General features: G+C 48.8%; 1 long non-coding RNA gene across 1 annotated transcript; it reads left to right on the forward strand.

Moving 5' to 3' along the window:
- The first annotated feature begins 1,058 nt into the window (after positions 1-1,058).
- Positions 1,059-18,797, forward strand: LOC144694648 (uncharacterized). Its single transcript, XR_013579798.1, has 3 exons — positions 1,059-1,137; positions 11,087-11,128; positions 18,698-18,797. It is a non-coding gene; the product is annotated as an uncharacterized LOC144694648 (long non-coding RNA).
- Positions 18,798-19,069: the final 272 nt, after the last annotated feature.

The raw sequence follows: 19,069 nt of genomic DNA on the forward strand, positions 1-19,069 counted from the left end.
CTACTGTCCCTCGACAATCTCCTCCAGCCCCACAACCCTCCGAGATCTCTATCGGCGCCCCCTCCGCCTCGCGTATCCCCCGATTTTAATCGCTCCACCATCGGCGGCCGTGCCTTCAGCTGCCCAGGCCCCAAGCTCTGGAATTCCCTCCCTACACCTCTCCAGCAAAGCAGCCATGTAGAGGGCAAAAAAACATTGGCCAGGCACGCACCGGGGAGATACCCCCCCCTGCCCTCCTTCAAAATCGCACCCTGGCAACCAGCCACGAGGGCAGGAGGGACCTCGGTTTAATGCTCGGTTTCAGCTCGGTCAAAGAGGTCAGTTTTAAGGAGCGTCTCTCTCACCCTCACTTTCCTCCTTTAAGACGCTCCTCAAAACTGACCTCTTTGACCGAGCTGAAACCGAGGTTCCTCCTGCCCTCTTGGCTGGTTGCCAGGGTGCGATTTCGAAGGAGGGCAGGGGGGAGGTATCTCCCCGGTGCGCCCTGGCCAATGTTTTTTTGCCCTCTACATGGCTGCTTTGCTGTTTGTAGGGAGTGTGGTGTGGGCTAATCAACTGCTGTGCCTTCACCCTACAACTACACTTGCAAAATGTCTACCCACATCCATTTTTTGCCTGTCTACACTCAGTGTAAACCTTTCTGTGTGCTCCCCGCATTGAGTTTTAGACAGCCAGCAGTTGGCAGGCCCAGAGCTTCCTCTCGATAGAGGGGGGAGTGAGCGAGTGAAAGGGGAGGGTGATAACAAGCCTGTAGCTGAGCGCTTACACTCAGCCAACGAGCCAGCAGTGCACAGGAAGTCTGTGAGAGTTTTAAACAGTTGCAAATAAAAGGGAGGGGGTGGAGTTGGCCCCGAACTGAAAGGGCGGAAAGTAAAGAGAGAGAGAGAGACAAAACAAACAGTTGATTCACAGCCAGGAGAGAAAAGCTCGACTTTACGTTGCTGAGGGAGTTGGGACACACCGGGGGAAGGGAGCAGAGAGTGGGCGGAGGGGGCGTGGGTGCCGGGGGGGTGGGGGAGAGGAGCAGCGGAAGGCAGGAGCATCTCTTCACAAACCACTCCGCCCACCCCCCGACTTATCGGCTCGCAAATGGATGTCCTCCTGCTCACGGCTAATGTCGGCTCGCTCTTTGATGATGTGAGTTGAATGTGTAGCTATGGGGTTGCCGGGGAGGGTGCAGCACTGAGTGGTCCTGCCGGATCTCTGTGCGGCTGGTCACGTCTTCCTCAGCGGCTGGGAATTCTGCCTCTGTCACAGAGCTGGGGGTGGGGCTGCCTTGGCTTTTTGCATGTGTCGGCGGGTGTGTGTGTGCATTTGGAGGGGGTTTAAGTCCAGGGCACTGTGACCACCCACCCCTCCCACGGTCAGCTACCTGTCATTTTAAGCATCGGCCCTGTCTGTTCCCCCTCCCCTTCGCTCAGCTTCAGCAACCCAGGGTACATTCAGCAACCCCTACTTCCTCACCCCACCCCCTGTCTGTGGGGGGAGAGTGGGAGTTGGGTAAGGAAAAGGGCTAATTATATTGCCCATCTCATGCCCTTTCCTTGCAGGGGACTTTTTACAAAAGCTACAACCCCCCCTCTTTTCCCACAACTTCTGGAAGACCATCATTCAGACCATGGGCTGCGCTGCTTGGGGGAGAGGGTGAAATTGGGCAGGCTATTCAACTCCGGAGGCATCACGGCTGACTACACCTTCCCGGCAAAGGTCACTGGACCGAAAGGGGGTCAAGGTGGGGAGAGCGGCCCCAGCTCCGGCAGAGAGCTGGCATGGGATGCGCTCACCTCCCAGAGCTGCGGGGTTCCAGTCTGGCTGGCACTGCCAGTGTGGCGCTGAGGGAGAGCGGCACTGTCGGAGGTGCCGCCTCTCGGAGGGGGTGATAAACCGTCCGCCCTCTCAGCCCTGCTGGAAAGGATCCCAGGGCTACTATTTCGGAGAGTTCTCCCTGGTGCCCCGGCCAGTGTTTACCCCTGCTTGTGGGAGCTTGCTGTGTGAGAATTGGCTGCCTGCATAACGGCAGTGGTGACATTTTGAAAGCGTTTGATTGGCTGTTCAAGCGCATTGGAACGTCCTGAGGTCAGGAAGGGTGCTACATCAATGCGGGACTTTCTCTTCGACCGAGGTTCAGTTTCACTGCAGTGGCTTGCTCCTGCTGAGCGAGTTTTTAATGTTAGTATTTCCTAGTTCTTTGTACTGTGATTAAAGTAAGCAAGCCAGAAATTGGAGCTCCAATATAGTTAACGTTCAGGCCACGCTCTGTTCCGAATCCCTTCTGCTCCTGAACTTTGGTGGTGATGGGGGTTGGGGGTGGGGGTGTGGTGGGGGTGGGGTGGGGGTGGGGGGGTGGGGGCAGGGGCGTTCACTGGGTCACGTCCCTCCAGCCCAAAGTGCCTCAGCTGCTCACCCTCATCCCCATTCTCCACGAGCGAACCTCCATAGCAGGTACCGGCAAACTATTTGACTGCGTGAGGCATCACTCGACGTTTTCTTAACCCCCATTTGTCCACCTTAGATTAGCGGATCGGACTGTGGCCTTAACTCCACTTTCCTGCCTGCCCCCCCACATAACCCTCGACCCCACTTGTCAATCAAAAATCTAACTCAGCCTTGAAAATATTCAATGACACAGCCCCCGCTGCTCTCTGGGGAAGAGAATTCCACAGACTAACGGCCCTCTGAGAGAAGAAATTCCTCCTCATCTCTGTCTTAAATGGGAGACCCCCTTATTTTTAAACCGTTACCCCTTGTTCTAGGTTCCCCCGTGAGGGGAAACATCCTCTCCTCTCTACCCTGTCTAGCCCCCCTCAGAATCTTCTATGTTTCAATAAGATCACCTCTCATTCTTCCAAACTCCAATGAGTACAGGCCCAGCCTGCTCAACCTCTCCTCATAAAACAAACCCCTTCATCCAGGAATTAGCCGAGTGAGCCTTCTCTGAAACTCAACACCATCCAGGACAAAGCAGCCCGCTTGATCAGCACCCCATCCACCACCGACGCACAGTAGCAGCAGTGTGTACCATCTACAAGATGCACTGCAGCAACTCGCCAAGGCTCCTTTGACAGCGCTGCTAAAACCCGTGCCCTCTACCACCTAGAAGGACAAGGGCAGCAGACACACGGGAACACCACCACCACCTGGAAGTTCCCCTCCAAGCCACTCACCATCCTGACTTGGGAATATATCGTCGTTCCTTCACTGTCGCTGGGTCCAAAATCCCGGAACTCCCTCCCTGGCAGCTCTCATGTCGGAAAACAACTGCAAGGCATCCAGAATGAGAGCGGTGGCCACAGCGAATCTGCATCAAAACCTCACTGGGTTGATCTGTGAGGAGCTAGGCCATAATCTTTGCTGGTTCACACGTTTCAGCTGTGGTTAGATAAACTGTGAGACCGTTGAATCTACAAAATTGGCTCAAAAGGAGCCAAAGGCCTGAACATGTTCATTGTTTAAGGGCTCTTGTTCCATTGCCTTGTTTGCCAATGCTTTTGGCCTGCCTTCAGTCACGGGGTGAGTTAACTAGCGATACCTTTTGCCCATTCACCCCATCCTTTCTCTACCCCCCCACCACACCCCCCATTGTCTTTAGAGCAGTGGTTCTTAAAGTGGTCTCTGTTGACCACTCCTGGCCTGAGGGGCGGAGGGTGGGGGTTGGAGGGTAGGGGGTGTTGGGGGGTAGGGGGGGAGGGGTGGTGGGGGTGGTGGGGGGGGGGTGGTGGTGGGGGCTGGGGGGAAGGGGGGTGCAGCTTGCGGCCTAGTCCAAAATGCAACTGAGGCCTCACAGGAGAACAGGCTGCAAGCCTCAACTCAGGCGACATCACAAGCGCCAGCAGCAATAATGTCGCTTCAGAAGCAAGATTTATGTTACTGTTGGCTTGGTCGGATTGAGGGGGACATATACGGGGATGTTGCCAGGACTGGAAAATTGCAGCGATGAGGAAAGATTGGATAGGCCCAGGCTTGTCCTCCTTGGGACAGAGGGGGGCCGAGGGGAGAGTTGAGCGAGATGTACGAAATTGCGCGGGGCCTGGATAGAGAGGATGGGAGGGGCCTGTTTAATTTAGCGGAGAGCTCAGTGACTACTGAGGTGGATTTAAAGTGGTCTGTAGTAGGGTTAGAGGGGAGATGAGGAAAAATCTTTTCACCCAGAGGGTTGTGCAGGTCTGGAACTCACTGCCTGAAGGGGTAGTAGAGGTAGAAACCCTCAACTCATCTAAAAGGTGCCTGGATCAGCACCTCGAGTGTCGTATCCTGCAGGGCTACAGACCAAATGCTGGAAAGTGGGATTAAGCTTGGGGGGGGGGGGAGGGGGGCTCGTTTTTCAGCTGGCACAGACACGATGGGCAGAGTGGCCTCTCTCTGTGCCGGAAACTTGCTATGGTTTTATTCTTTGAATATATATGTAAGATAAAAGCAAAAAACTGCGGATGCTGGAAATCTGAAACAAAAACAAAAATAGCTGGAAAAGCTCAGCAGGTCTGACAGCATCTGCAGAGAGGAACACAGTTAACATTTCGAGTCCGAATGACTCTTCACCAGAACTAAGGAAAAATAGAAAAGCGGAGAAATATAAACTGGTTTAAGTTGTGGGGGGGGGGGTGGGGGGAACAGGTAGAGCTGGATAAAGGGCCAGTGATAGGTGGAGATAACCAAAAGATGTCATAGACAAAAGAACAAAGAGGTGTTGACGGTGGTGATATTATCTAAGGAATGTGCTAACGTAAGATAAATGTCAGTCTCTCAGTGGGAATTCACTGTGATGAATTTCTAACACATAATAGATCGTTTCAGATAAACCCATCCTCTTGTGTTGTTGAAACTGTCTACACTTTTGCTCCTGGCTTGAATTAATAATTTGCTCCTGATTTTTTTATTTACTTATTAATTCCCGGGATGTGGGCGTCGCTGGCTGGGCCAGCATTTATTGCCCATCCCTAATTGCCCTTGAGAAGGTGGTGGTGAGCTGCCTTCTTGAACCCCTGCAGTCCATGTGGTGTAGGTACACCCACAACGCTGTTAGGGAGGGAGTTCCAGGATTTTGACCCAGCGACAGTGAAGGAACAGCAATATATTTCCAAGTCAGGATGGTGAGTGACTTGGAGGGGAACTTCCAGGTGGTGGTGTTCCCATGTATCTGCTGCCCTTGTCCTTCTAGGTGGTAGTGGTCGTGGGTTTGGAAGATCTGGGATTCCCTCCCTACACCTCTCCGCCTCTCTCTACCTCATTCTCCTCCTTTAAGACGCTCCTTAAATCCGACCTCTTTGACTGGGTATCCCAGACATTTAATAGACAGAGTCGTCTGCATAAATGCTTTGTACGTAGCCGCATGAAATACTTACGGTAAACGGTAAAATGAGTAATGATCACAGGTGAATTGTCACCTTTCTGTGCGCTGGCTGGTAAAGCAATAAGGTCGTGTGTGGGCATATTGGTGGTTGTTCTGCTCCCCTGGTTACAGAATGGAGGCGTGTTAATTAGACATGCGGACGTGAAGCAGTTCTCATACCTGGAGTGTATTCGGCTAAATCGGTTAAAATGGGGATGTTCCCACGGTCAGTCCCTTCACCAGCAACAACTTACACTTATATAGTTCCTTTAATGTGATAAAATACCCCAAGCTGCTTCACAGGGACATTGTAAAACATTTGACCCCGAAATGCATAAGGGGATATTCAGTCAGATGTGCAAAAGCCCAGTCAAAGAAGCATCTTAAAGGAGGAAAGTGAGGTAGAGAGGGGAGGAGAGGTGTAGGGAGGGAATTCCAGAGCTTGGGGCCCAGGCAGCTGAAGGTACGGCCACCAATGGTGGAGAGATTCCAATCGGGGGATGCTCGAGAGGCCGGAATTACAGGAACGCAGAGATCTCGGAGGGTGGAGAGGAGATTACAGAGACAGGGAGGGGCGAGGCCATGGAGATTTGAAAATGAGGATGTTAATTTTCAAATCCCTGTATTGTTTGGCCAGGTGGCAGTGTAGGTCAGTGCGCACAGCTGGATGGGACTTGGTGTGGGTTTAGGACAGGGGGAGCAGGCTTTGGGAGGAGCTCAAATTTACAAAGACGTGAGCACAGTGAAGCAGCAAGGAAGGGAATGGGAAGCTCTGTAGCAGTGTACACTCACAAACACACACTCACAAACACTCACACTCACACACACACACACACACACTCACAAACACACACTCACACACACTCACTCACACACACACAAACACATACACACACACACTCACAAACACACACACACATTCACACACACTCAAACATACACACACAAACACACACACACGCACACACTCATACACAAACACACACACAAAAACACACACATGCAAACACACACACATTCACACACTCACACACACTCACTCACACAAACACACACACACTCACACAAACACTCACACACATACACTAGCACACACTCACACACATTCATATACAGTCACACACTCTCACAATCTCACAATCTCACACTCTTTCACACACACACACTCACAATCTCACTCTCACACACACACACTCACTCATACTCACACACACTCAGACATACTTACATACTCACACACACACGCACACACACAAACACACACACACACACACTCACTCACACTCACACACACGCACTCAGACATACTCACACTCACACACTCACACTCACACACACACACTCACACACATTCATATACAGTCACACACTCTCACAATCTCACAATCTCACACTCTTTCACACACACACACTCACAATCTCACTCTCACACACACACACTCACTCATACTCACACACACTCAGACATACTCACATACTCACACACACACGCACACACACAAACACACACACACACACACTCACACTCACACACACACACTCACACACACTCATATACAGTCACACTCTCACAATCTCACAATCTCACACTCTTTCACACACACACACTCACAATCTCACTCTCACACACACACACTCACTCATACTCACACACTCACTCATACTCACACACACTCAGACATACTTACATACTCACACACACACGCACACACACACAAACACACACACACACACACTCACTCACACTCACACACACGCACTCAGACATACTCACACTCACACACTCATACACACATACACACACAATCTAGTCAGCCCCATTCCTATGGTCCATGGCAATGAATTCGCGAGGGAAAAGTAGCATGTCGAGAGCAGGCCATGACCAATGCTGGTCATCGCTCAGTGGGTATCTCTCTTGACTTTAAGTCGTAAGGTTCCAGTTTCAAGGCCTGCTCCAGTTTAGAAGGATGATAAACAGACTTGAAGGGCTGAATGGCCCTATGTCTGTCTGTGTGTCTCTTTCTCTCTCTTCCAGCTCTGCTCTCAGATAAGCTGTTGAAATATTTTCTTTCCTCCCTTCTCTCGACACTGCGTCTCCATGGCAACCAGCAAGTGCCCCACCCAATTCCTCCACCTTTCTTCTCACCTAACCCGAAATTATAAGGGATAGTCTTATAGTCGCCTGCTAATATAGAACTTGAGTATTGTTGAGAAGAGAGACATTCTGTCAAAGTTTTTCATCTTGTATCCATCAGGACAGACACAAGAATACCAAATTTCAAAGGGAGCAACAATTTATACTGCATGAGGAAAGGGTGTCGATTGGTTGGCAAGTTGACCCTGATTGGTCAAGGCATTGCCATGGGAACTATTGTCCCCCATGCTTTGTTTAGTTGAAAAAAGATGCAATGCCTAGGCATGTTCCTTTTCCTGCAGAGGACAGGAGGACAGGTCCCTGTATATGAATATATGTAGCTTCTAGCAAGCATAAGTGAGCCCGACTGATAATCTTAAGTTGGTTATTAGTGTCATTAGCACACTCAGGATTGTTCAGCAGGTGCTGCCCGATCACGGAATCACATCTAATATATCTTCTTATGATCGATTACTGACCCAATCCAATTTGATCCCCTCCCATACTCACTTGGAAAGATGCACTTGAGGTGCTCCAGGGGGAAAGGGAAAGGGTTAAATTAGGGAACGTGTGAGGAGGTTCATGTGGTGCATTAACCCCAGCAGGAACATGTTGGGCCAAATGGCCTGTTTCTGTGCCGTACCTTGTCCATAATCCCAATCAATCAAAGTATCATGATCAGGGCAGAAACACTGGTTTATTTAACCCCCCCCATCTTTTTATTTAACCCCCCATCTTTTTCAATGGCAGTCCAGGGCTAGCAGTGCTGATGTTAGACACTTGACGCATTTAGTATGGTTGCCTTTGTCCTCTTCACCAACAACAACTTACATTTATATAGCTCCTTTAATGTAATAAAATGTCCCAAGGTGCTTCACAGGAGCATTATAAAAACAAAGTATGACCTCAGGCTACGTAAGGAGATATTAGGTCAGGTGACCAAAAGCTCAGTCGAAGAGGTCAGTTTTAAGGAGTGTCTTAAAGGAGAAAAGTGAGGTAGAGAGGTGGGGAGGTGTAGGGAGGGAATTCCAGAGCTAGGGACCCAGGCAGCTGAAGGCACGGCCACCAATGATGGAGAGATTAAAATTGGGGGATGCTCAAGAGGCCAGAATTAGAGGAACACAGAGATCTCGGAGGGTTGTGGGAGCTGGAGGCGTTTACAGAGATACGGAGGGATGAGACCATGGAAGGATTTGAAAACAAGGATGAGAATTGAAAAATTCTGATGTTACTTGACCGGGAGCCAGTGTAGGTCAGCGAGGACAGGGGGTGACAGGGGAACGGGACTTGGTGTGAGTTAAGACACGGGCAGCAGAGTTTTGGGTGAGCTCAAGTTGAGGGTAGAATGTGGGAAACCAGCCAGGAGTGTGTTGGACTAGTCAAGTCTAGAGGTAACGAAGGCAGGAATGAGTGTTTCAGCAGCAGATGAGCTGAGGTGAGGTGAAGTTGGGCCATGTTACAGAGGTGGAAATAGGCGGTCCTAGTGATGGTGCAGATATGAGGCCAGACGTTCATCTCAGGGCCAAATGTGACCCCAGCGTTGGCTTAATCACAGCCTGTTGCCAGGAAGAGATACAGAGTTGGTAGATAGGAACGGAGATTGACCATATCTTGAGCATTTCCCTTTGTAAGCCACTCAGATTTTTATCAATTTGAAACATGCTATCTAACTCTTGGCTCTACTCTAAGCCTTAGTCCCTGGGCCTAGTGATGTATCTCTCTGTGGGGGAAAATCCAATTTATTTTCCCCATCTGGTTTGGAGGCGAAAGACCTGCATTTACATAGCGCCTTTCATGGCCTCAGGATGCCCCCAAAGCCCTTGGGCAGCCCACGAATGAATTTTGCTTTGCAAGTGGAGTCGCTGCTGCACTCCGGCACAGCAAGCTCCCACGAGCGACCACGGCAATGGCCAGCTGATGGGGGCTGAGGGATGAGCCTTGGCCAGGGCAGCAGGGCGATGGGGCGGTTCAGGTTGGAGAGAGAGAGAGAGAGAGAGGGTCTCGATTTCTCAGCTCGATGGGTGGTGCCCCCGGTGTGGGGCTCGAACCCTTGAGCCGCGGGCTCAGAAGGGAGTGGGCGCTGTTCACTGAGCCATGGCTACGAGGCGAGTGGGCGCAGGGAGTGAGCGCTGACAATGCCCACCGCAGGAACTCATGCGTCACACGAACTCCCTCACCCGTTACCTTAATGGCTTCTCAATGACCTCCGATTCTAGTGATGACATGGGACAGTGTACCGAGCTGCGCCATTCCCTGGGGGCATCACAGAGGTAAACACCGGGGGGCTGGGGCCGGGGCGGAGGGGGGGGCAAGGAAAATACCTCAGGAGAGGTGAATGCAAAACCTTGCGACAAAGATCCTGGGGACGTGTTTGCGCTATTCTCTCTGAGGTTGGTGGGCGTTGGCGGTGGGGTGGTGCCAGCCTTGTGGGGGCTGGTGAAAGCTAAAATATCCAGTGGGCTGCAAAATAGATATCGCCTGGTCCTCCTGGGAATACGTCTGATCACGTTCCCCCTTTTGTGGCCATGCTTGGTGCCATGCCAGCATGAAGAGTACATCTGCTTCCTGCCCGCTGAATGCCAGCTGTGTCGCACTCCAACTCCGCACGGGGCTGTCACCTCCCCACCCCACCCCCGGTGAACTTTGCCCTCCCACCCCTAGGAATTGTGTCCCCATGCTCAAGGTGGCCACTCGGCCCACTGAGCCTGTGCCAGCTCCTCCAACCTAGCCGCTGCCCCTCCTCCACATTCCTCCAAATCATTTAAGGCGCCCTTTTGGCAGCCCCACCTCTGCTTCTTGGTGCCCAGTCGCTTTAAATTGCTGCCCTCTGCCTCTCGGCCCTTCAGCCGTCAAAAACAGCATCTCCCGATTTGTCCGTGGTGGCTTGGAATGCCTTTATCAAATCTCCTCTTAGCCTTCAGAGCTCGAAGGTGGGCAGGCAACCCCAGATTCTCCAATCCCGTTAGCTTTGGTCCTGCGTGTCCTGGAACCGCTCCCACGAGTCTTTGCACTCTCTCCAAAGCCTTCACATCCTTCCTAAAGCGCGGTGCCCAGACCTGGGTGCAAACTCCACCTTGCTGAGGCTGAGCTTGTGGAAATTAAAAAAAACAACTAAATTCATTCTCAGGATGTGGGCGTCGCTCGCGAGCTTGGCATTTATTGCCCATCTGCAGTTGCCCTAAACTAAGTGGCTTGCCATGCCACTTCAGAGGGCACTCAGGAGTTGCCCGGCTGATGTGGGACTGAGACAAGTAGGCCGAACTGGATGAGGATGGCACGTTTTCCTGTTGCTCATATTGCCCAGCCAGGTTTCTAAAACAGAATCCTACAGATTCACAAACACTCTTAATGATACAAGCTTCTTCCCTCAGGCGTACTTCTATTTAAAACAAAATTCAAATCCCCAAACCGTCATATTTGCTGGATTATTTGGCCAGAGGCCTAACTTAGACAATACCCTCGGCTTGTGGGTTGGCGGGGGTCTAATTTTTCTCACTGTCTGAACAGAGAGTTGGCTGGTTTTTTTTCCCACTGGGCAATGACTGGTCAGGATTCTTCAGGGGAAGGAACTGGGCACCCAGGGAAATAAGTCTGACTTTTGTGGGGTTTTTTTTTTGTTTCTACAGTTGGAAGGTTTGCAAATCATCTGGCTTCAGGAATTTTACCAGGTGAGTGAGTGAAATTTGATCCCCCAGGCAATCACCCGGCCTACTTGTTACCTGGAAGCCACACGGTTTTGTGCCTAGTTTCCTCTCATGTGTTGAGCGGGAGTTGGCGTGGTGCCTGTACCCCAGGAGGGGGCTGTTACCCTGGTGCCCATACCCCAGGAGGGGCTGTCACCCTGGTGCCCGTACCCCAGGAGGGGGCTGTCGCCCTGGTGCCCGTACCCTAGGAAGGGTTAGAAACATAGAAAATAGGAGCAGGAAAAGGTCAATCGGCCCTTCGAGCCTGCTCCGCCATACAATATGATCATGGCTGATCCTCTATCTCAACTCCATAATCCCGTTCTCTCTCCATACCTCTTGATGCCTTTAGAATCTAGAAATCTATATATTTCTGTCTTAAATATATTCAGTGACTTGGCCTCCACAGCCCTCTGGGATAGAGAATTCCACAGGTTCACCACATTCTGAGTGAAGAAGTTTCTCCTCATCTCAGTCCTAAATGGCTTACCCCGTATCCTGAGACTGCGACCCCTTGTTCTACACGACCCAGCCAGAGGAAACATCATTCCTGCATCCAGTCTGTCACGATTTTATAACCTTTCAATGAGATCCCCTCTCATTCTTCTAAACTCCAGTGAATATAGGCCTAGTCAGCCCAATCTCTCCTCATACGTCAATCCTGCCATCCCAGGAATCAGTCTGGTGAACCTTTGCTGCACTCCCTCTATAGCAAGTATATCCTTTCTTAGGTAAGGACACCAAAACTGCACACAATACTCCAGGTGTGGTCTCACCAAGTCCCTGTACAGCTGCAGTAAGACATCCTTGCTCCTGTACTTAAGTCCTCTGAAGGCCAACATATTATTTGCCTTCCTAACTGCTTGCCGCACCCGCATGCTTGCTTTCAGTGATTGGTGTGCAAGGACACCCAGGTCCCTTTGTACATCAATATTTCCCAATCTATCACCATTTAAATAATATTCTACAATTCTGTTTTTCCTACCAAAGTGGATAACTTCACACGTATCCACGTTACACTGCATCTGCCATGTATTTGCCCACTCACTCAACCTGTCTAAATCGCCTTGAAGCCTTTTACCACCCTCCTCACCGCTCACATTCCCACCAAGTTTCATGTCATCAGCAAACTTGGAAATATTACATTCGGTTCCCTCATCCAAATCATTATTATATATCATAAATAACTGGGCCCAAGCACTGATGCCTGAGGTACCCCACTAGTCACCTCCTACCACTCCGAAAAAGACTCATTTATTCCTACTCTCTGTTTCCTGTCTGCTAACCAACTCTCAATTCATGCCAATATATTACCCCCAATCCCATGTGCTTTAATTTTACACATTGACCTCTTATGTGGGACTTTATCAAAAGCTTTTTGAAATCCAAATATACCACATCCACTGGTTCTCCCTTATCTATCCTGCTAGTTACGTCCTTAAAAAACTCCATTAGGTTTGTCAAACATGATTTCCCTTTCATAAATCCTTGTTCACTTTGTCTAATCCTGTTGATATTTTCTAAGTGTCCTATTATCACATCCTTTATAATAGATTCTAGCATTTTCCCTACTACTGAGGTTAGGCTAACCGGTCTATAATTTGCTGTTTCCCACCCCACCTCCCTCCTTGTTTAAATAGTGGGGTTACATGTGCTACCCTCCAATCTGCCAGAATTCTGTTCCAGAATCTGCAGAATTTTGGAAGATGACAACCAATACATCCACTATTTCCACGGCCACCTCCATTAGTAGTCTGGGATATAGATTATCGGGCCCTGGGGATTTATTGGTTTTCAGTCCCATTAATTTCTCCAGCACTATTGTTTTACTAATACTAATTTCCTTCAATTCCTCCTTCTCACTAGACCCTCAGTTCCCTAGTATTTTTAGGAAGTTATTTGTATCTTTCTTTGTGATGACAGAACTAAAGTTTAATTGTCGTGCCATTTCTTTGTTCTCTATTGTAAATTCTCCCATTTCAGACTGTAAGGGACCTACATTTATCTTCACTAATCTTTTTCTTTTCACATACTTACAAAAGCTTTTACAGTCTGCTTTTATGTTCCTTGCAAGTATACTCTCATACTCTATTTTTCCCTCTTAATACTTTGATGAATTCTAAGCTGCTCCCAATCCTCAGGCTTGCTACTTTTTCTAGCAACTTTATATGACTCTTCTTTGTATCTAATACTTAATTTCTTTTGTTAGCCATGGTTGGGCCACTTTTCCTGTTGTGTTGTTGCGCTAGAAAGGAATATATAACTGTTGCAATGAATATATTCGTTCCTCAAATATCAGCTATTGCCTATCCACTATCATCCCTTTTAATGAAGTTTCCCAATCTATCTTAGCCAACTCACGCCTCAAGCCGTCATAGTTTCCTTTGTTAAGATTTAGGACCCTAGTTTCAGATTGGACTACTTCACGTTCCATCCTAATGAAGAATTCTATCATGTTATGGTCACTGTTCCCTAAAGGACCCCGCACAACAAGATTATTAATTAATCTCTTTTCATTGCACAATACCAAATCCAGGATAGTCTGTTGCCTAGTCAGTTCCTCGACATACTGGTCTAAAAAAATCATCTCGTAATTCCAGGAATTAATTCATCACTGTATTATTGCTAATTTGGTTGGCCCAGTCTATATGTAAATTAAAGTCACCCATGATTACTGTAGCACCCTTGTTACATGCATCTCTAATTTCCTGTTTAATGCCATCCCCTACCTTACCACTACTGTTTGGAGGCCTATATACAACTCCCACTAATGTTTTCCACCCCTTGTTGCTTCTTAGCTCCACCCAGACTGACTTTACATCTGGATTTTCTGAGCCAATATCCTCTCTCACTATCGTGATTTCATCTTTAACTAACAAATCTACCCCATCTCCTTTTCCTTTTTGCCTGACCGTCCTAAATATCGAGTACCCTTGGATATTCAGTTCCCAGCCTTGGTCACCCTATAGCCATGTCTCTGTAATCCACAATCACATCGTACCCGTTTACATCTATTTGCGCTGTTAATTTGTCTACATTGTTGAGAATGCTCCATGCATTTAAATCCAGTGCCTTTAGACTTGTCCCTTTAACATTTTTACACATTTCTTTGTACTATGGCCCTATTTGCTGCTCGCCCTTGTTTCCCCTGCCTCCCACTTTTGCTTTCTGTTTTTCTGTCTTTCATTCCTACCTGTGTTTCCCTCTCTTGTATCTCCCCACTCAGGTTCCCATCCCCCTGCCACTCTAGTTTAACCCCACCCCCGCAAGTACTAGCGAATGCCCCTGTGAGGATATTGGTCCTAGTCCTACTGGGGTACAACCCAACCAGCTTGTACAGGTCCCATCTTCCCCGGAATCGATCCCAATGCCTCAGGAATTTAAATCCCTCCCTTTTACACCATCTCTTCTATTCCTGATCTCATTAGCACATGGCACTGGGAGTAATCCTGAGATTACTACCTTTGAGGTCCTGCTTTTTAATTTATTTCCCAGCTCCCTATGTTCTGCTTTCAGGACCTCATCCCTCTTTTTACCTGTGTTGTTGGTACCGATATGGACCATGACCTCTGGCTGTTCACCCTCCTGCTTCAGAATATTCTGCAGCCGCTCAGTGACATCCTTGACCCTGGCACCAGGGAGGCAACATCCTGGTGCCACATCTGCAGAAATGACTATCTGCTCCCCTTACAATAGAATGCCCTATCACTATTGCTCTCCCACTCTTTTATCCCCCTCTCTGTGCAGCTGAGCCACTCATAGTGCCACGGACCGATGGAATCAGCTTCCGCCATCGTTTCAGCTAGAACATTCCAGAATCGTGACAGTTTTCCGAGTGAAAACATTTCTCCTCATCTCTCCTGTAGATCTTTTTCCAATGAGTTTAAATCTATGACCCATTCCATGGGCTCGTAGACGTTTACAGCACAGAAGGAAGCCATTTGGCCCATCGTGTCCGCACCAGTCAACAAAGGTCTGACTACACTAATCCCATTTTCCAGCGCTCGGCCCATAGCCCTGGAGGCTATGGCAATGCAAGTGAAAATCTAAATACTTCTTAAATGTTACGAGAGTTTCTGACTCAACCACCCTTTCAGGCAGTGAATTCCAGACTCCCACCACCCTCTGGGTGAAAAAATTTCTCCCCAACTCCCCTCTTCTCCCTCTTACCTTAAACCTATGCTCCCTGGTTATTGACCCCTCTACTAATGGAAAAAGTGCCTTCCTATCCACTCTATCTATCCCCCTCATAATCTTATACAACTCTATCAGGTCCCCTCTCAACCTTTGCTGCTCCAAGGAAAACAACCCCAGCCTATCCAATCTCTCCTCATATCTCAGACCCTCCAGCCCTGGCAGCATCCTGGTAAACCTCCTCTGCACCCTCTCCAGTGCAATCACATCCTTCCTATAATGTGGTGATAAGAACTGTACACAGTGCTCCAGCTGTGACCTAAACAGCGTTTTATACAGTTCCAGCATAACCTCCCTGCTGTTATATTCTATGTCTCGGCTAATAAAGGCAAGTATCCCATATGCCTTCTTAACCACCTTATCTACCTGCCCTGCTACCTTCAGGGATCTGTGGATATGCACACCAAGGTCCCTCTGATCTTCAGTACTTTCCAGGGTCCTATCATAGTGTAATCCCTTGCCTTGTTAGCCCTCCCCAAGTACATTACCTCACACTTTTCCGGGCCGAATTCCATTTGCCACTGCTCTGCCCACCTGACTAGACCATTGATATCCTCCTGCAGTTTACAGCTATCCTCCACACTATTTACCACCCTACCAATTTTTGTGTCATCCGCGAACATCTTGATTACTTGAGGGAATAATTTTTCTTTATATCTACACTATCTTAAAAACCTCTATTCAGTTACCTCTTAACCTGCTCTATTCCAAGGAGAACAGTCCTAACTTTTCCAAACATTCCTCAGCACCGAACTCCCTCATCCATGGGAACATCCCGGTAAATCTCCTGTGTCCTCTCTTTTTCTTATTCATTCATGGGATGTGAGTGTCACTGGCCAGGCCAGCATTTATTGCCCATCCCTAATTGCCCCTTGAGAAGGTGATGGTGAGCCGCTGCAGTCCATGTGGTGTAGTTACACCCACAGTGCTGTTAGGGAGGGAGTTCCAGGATTTTGACCCAGCGACAGTGAAGGAACAGCGACACATTTCCAAATCAGATGGGGAACTTCCAGGTGGTGGTGTTCCCATGCATCTGCTGCCCTTGTCCTTCTAGGTGGTAGTGGTTGTGGGTTTGGAAGGTGCTGTCTAAGGAGCCTTGGTGAGTTCCTGCCATGCATCTTGTAGATGGTACACACTGCTGCTACTGTGCATCGATTGTGGAGGGAATGGATGTTGCATTTTAGGGACAAACTGTAGCAGTTTGATACAACTGAGGGGCTTGCTCGGCCATATCAGAGGGCAGTTAAGAGTCAACCACTTTGCTGTGGGTCTGGAGTCACGTGTAGGCCAGACCGGGTAAGGACGGCAGATTTCCTTCCCTAAAGGGGCATTAGTGAACCAGATGGGTTTTTACAACAATCGATGATAGTTGCCATGGTCACCATTACTGAGACGAGCTTTATATTCCAGGTTTATTAACTGAATTTAAATTGCAATACCTGTCATGGTGGGATTTGAACCATGAGACCACAAGATGTAGGAGCAGAAGTAGGCCATTCGGCCCATCAAGTCTGCTCCACCATTCAATGAGATCATGGCTGACCTGATAATCCTTAACTCCACTTTCCTGCCTTTCCCCATAACCCTTGATGCCCTTACTGATTAAAAATCTGTCTATCTCAGCCTTGAATATACTTAATGACCCAACATCTACAGCCCTCTGTGTTAAAGAATTCCACAGATTCACCACCCTCTGAGAGAAGAAATTCCTCATCTCTGTTTTAAATGGGTGACTCCTTACTTTAGATTATGCCCTCTTGTCCTAGACTCTCCCACAAGGGGAAACAACCTCTCAGCATCTACCCTGTCAAGCCCCCTAAGAACCTTATGTTTCAATAAGGTCGCCTCTCATTATTCTAAATTCCAATGAGTACAGGCCCAACCTACGCAACCTCATAAGAAAATCCTTCCATACCCAGGTTCAACCTAGTGAACCTTCACTGGACTGCCTCCAATGCCATATATCTTTCCTTAGATAAGGGGAACAAAACAGTTCACAATATTCTAGGCGTGTCTAACTAGTGCCTCACACAATTCTAGCAAGACTTCCCTATTTTTATACTCCATTCCCTTTGAAATAAAGGTCAACGTTCCATTTGCCTTTCTTATTACCTGCTGAACCTGTATGTTAGCTTTTTGTGATTCATCTACAAGGGCCCCTAAATCCCTCCGCGCTGCAGCTTTCTGCAGCCTTTCTCCATTTAAATAATATGCAGCTCCACTATTCTTCCCACATTATATCCCATGGCCCCAGAACATTATCCCAGGCCTCTGGATTACTAGTCCAGTGACATTACGACTATGCCACCATCTGCGCCTATGCCAAGCGTTGTATTGTCTGCAAACTTTATAATGCTGACCCCCACACCCAAAAAGGGATGCGTTTTCCAGTGTCTCCCTGCTCATCTCTAAACAGGACAGGAGATTTAACACCGACTGTCCAAACGCCAGCCTCTCCACGTCTTTCTTTCAGGACTATCTCTGCACACAAAGGATAGTGGAACTCTTTCCCCCCACCCCCAACCACCCCCCTCCAAAAAACCCTTGTGGAAGGATGATTGATAAGCTCAAGACCAAGGTGGATAGATTTTTAATTGGTTGAGGGTGTGAAGGGGTTATGGAGACGAGGCAGGTGAATGGAGTTAGGATACGGATTAGTCATGACTGGATTGAATGGCAGAACAGGCTCGAGGGGCTGAGTGGCCACCTGTTGTTCCAACATTAAGCCGAGCACCTTCATTGTCCCCCGCACTTTCCCAGTCACATTTGCTCCGTCTGGGGGCTCCGTCCTGCCCTCGCCCGTCCCCTCTCGCAGACCGAGTGTCCACGAGGCCCTGCCCTTGATCGGAGCCTGGGTGTTGCAACATTGCAAAACATCCAAGCACATTGGTGGAGAAATCTCGGAGAAAGCTGATCGTTTGTGAACTCCCGGCACATGTGGTGACAGGTCTTTCCGTAGAACACTCCTTCACTGGGATGGAAGAATAAAGAGAAAACACACAAAAGACATTGTTGATGGAGTAAATAAGGAGAAACCTTTCCCAGTGATAGGAGAGTCATTAAGAGTTTTTTAAAAAGGCATTTTGTTGAATCTTTTTCTTTTGCACTCATCAGGACAATCGCAAGAATACCAATGTCAGGGGAAACAACAACAATTTATACTGTATGAGAAGAGAGTGCTGATTGGTTGGCAAGTGGACTCTGACTAATGGAGGCATTCCCATGGCAATCAGAGTTTACTTGCCAACCAAGCACACACAAATCTTTGGCTCCAGAGAAGTGTGTTCCTTCAGGATCTGTCATGACCGAGTGTGGCTATGTCTCTCTCTTCCCCCCTCTCTCTCTCTCGTGTCTCTGCAGGTTGTGAGCAAGTACAGGCCTCACTTCTTGGCTGTTCATTGCCAGGAGATCGGAGGCAAGGACTACGAGACGGGCATGGTGCACGTGGACAAGTTTGTAAGGTGAGTGTTGCTCTGTGCCCTTCAGCCCGGGGTTGGGGGAGCTACAGGAACTTGGTGTTGCTCGCTGGAGCTAGTAAATTTGGAACAATATATTGGGGGTTAATAATCAAACAACGCGATGGGTAATTAGCAATGAAGCTGGGTAGCTGTGGATTACGCTCGGCATGTTGGGTGATCCTATTCCCCGCTCCTTCATGCTGTCCCGCACTGTACATATTATGGGCTGTGTAGGAACACGCCAACAGAAAGTATGGAAGCCAGCAGTCTGTTT

This window comes from Cetorhinus maximus, chromosome 20, assembly GCF_964194155.1.
Source record: "Cetorhinus maximus chromosome 20, sCetMax3.hap1.1, whole genome shotgun sequence".
In the NCBI taxonomy this organism is placed as follows: domain Eukaryota; kingdom Metazoa; phylum Chordata; class Chondrichthyes; order Lamniformes; family Cetorhinidae; genus Cetorhinus; species Cetorhinus maximus.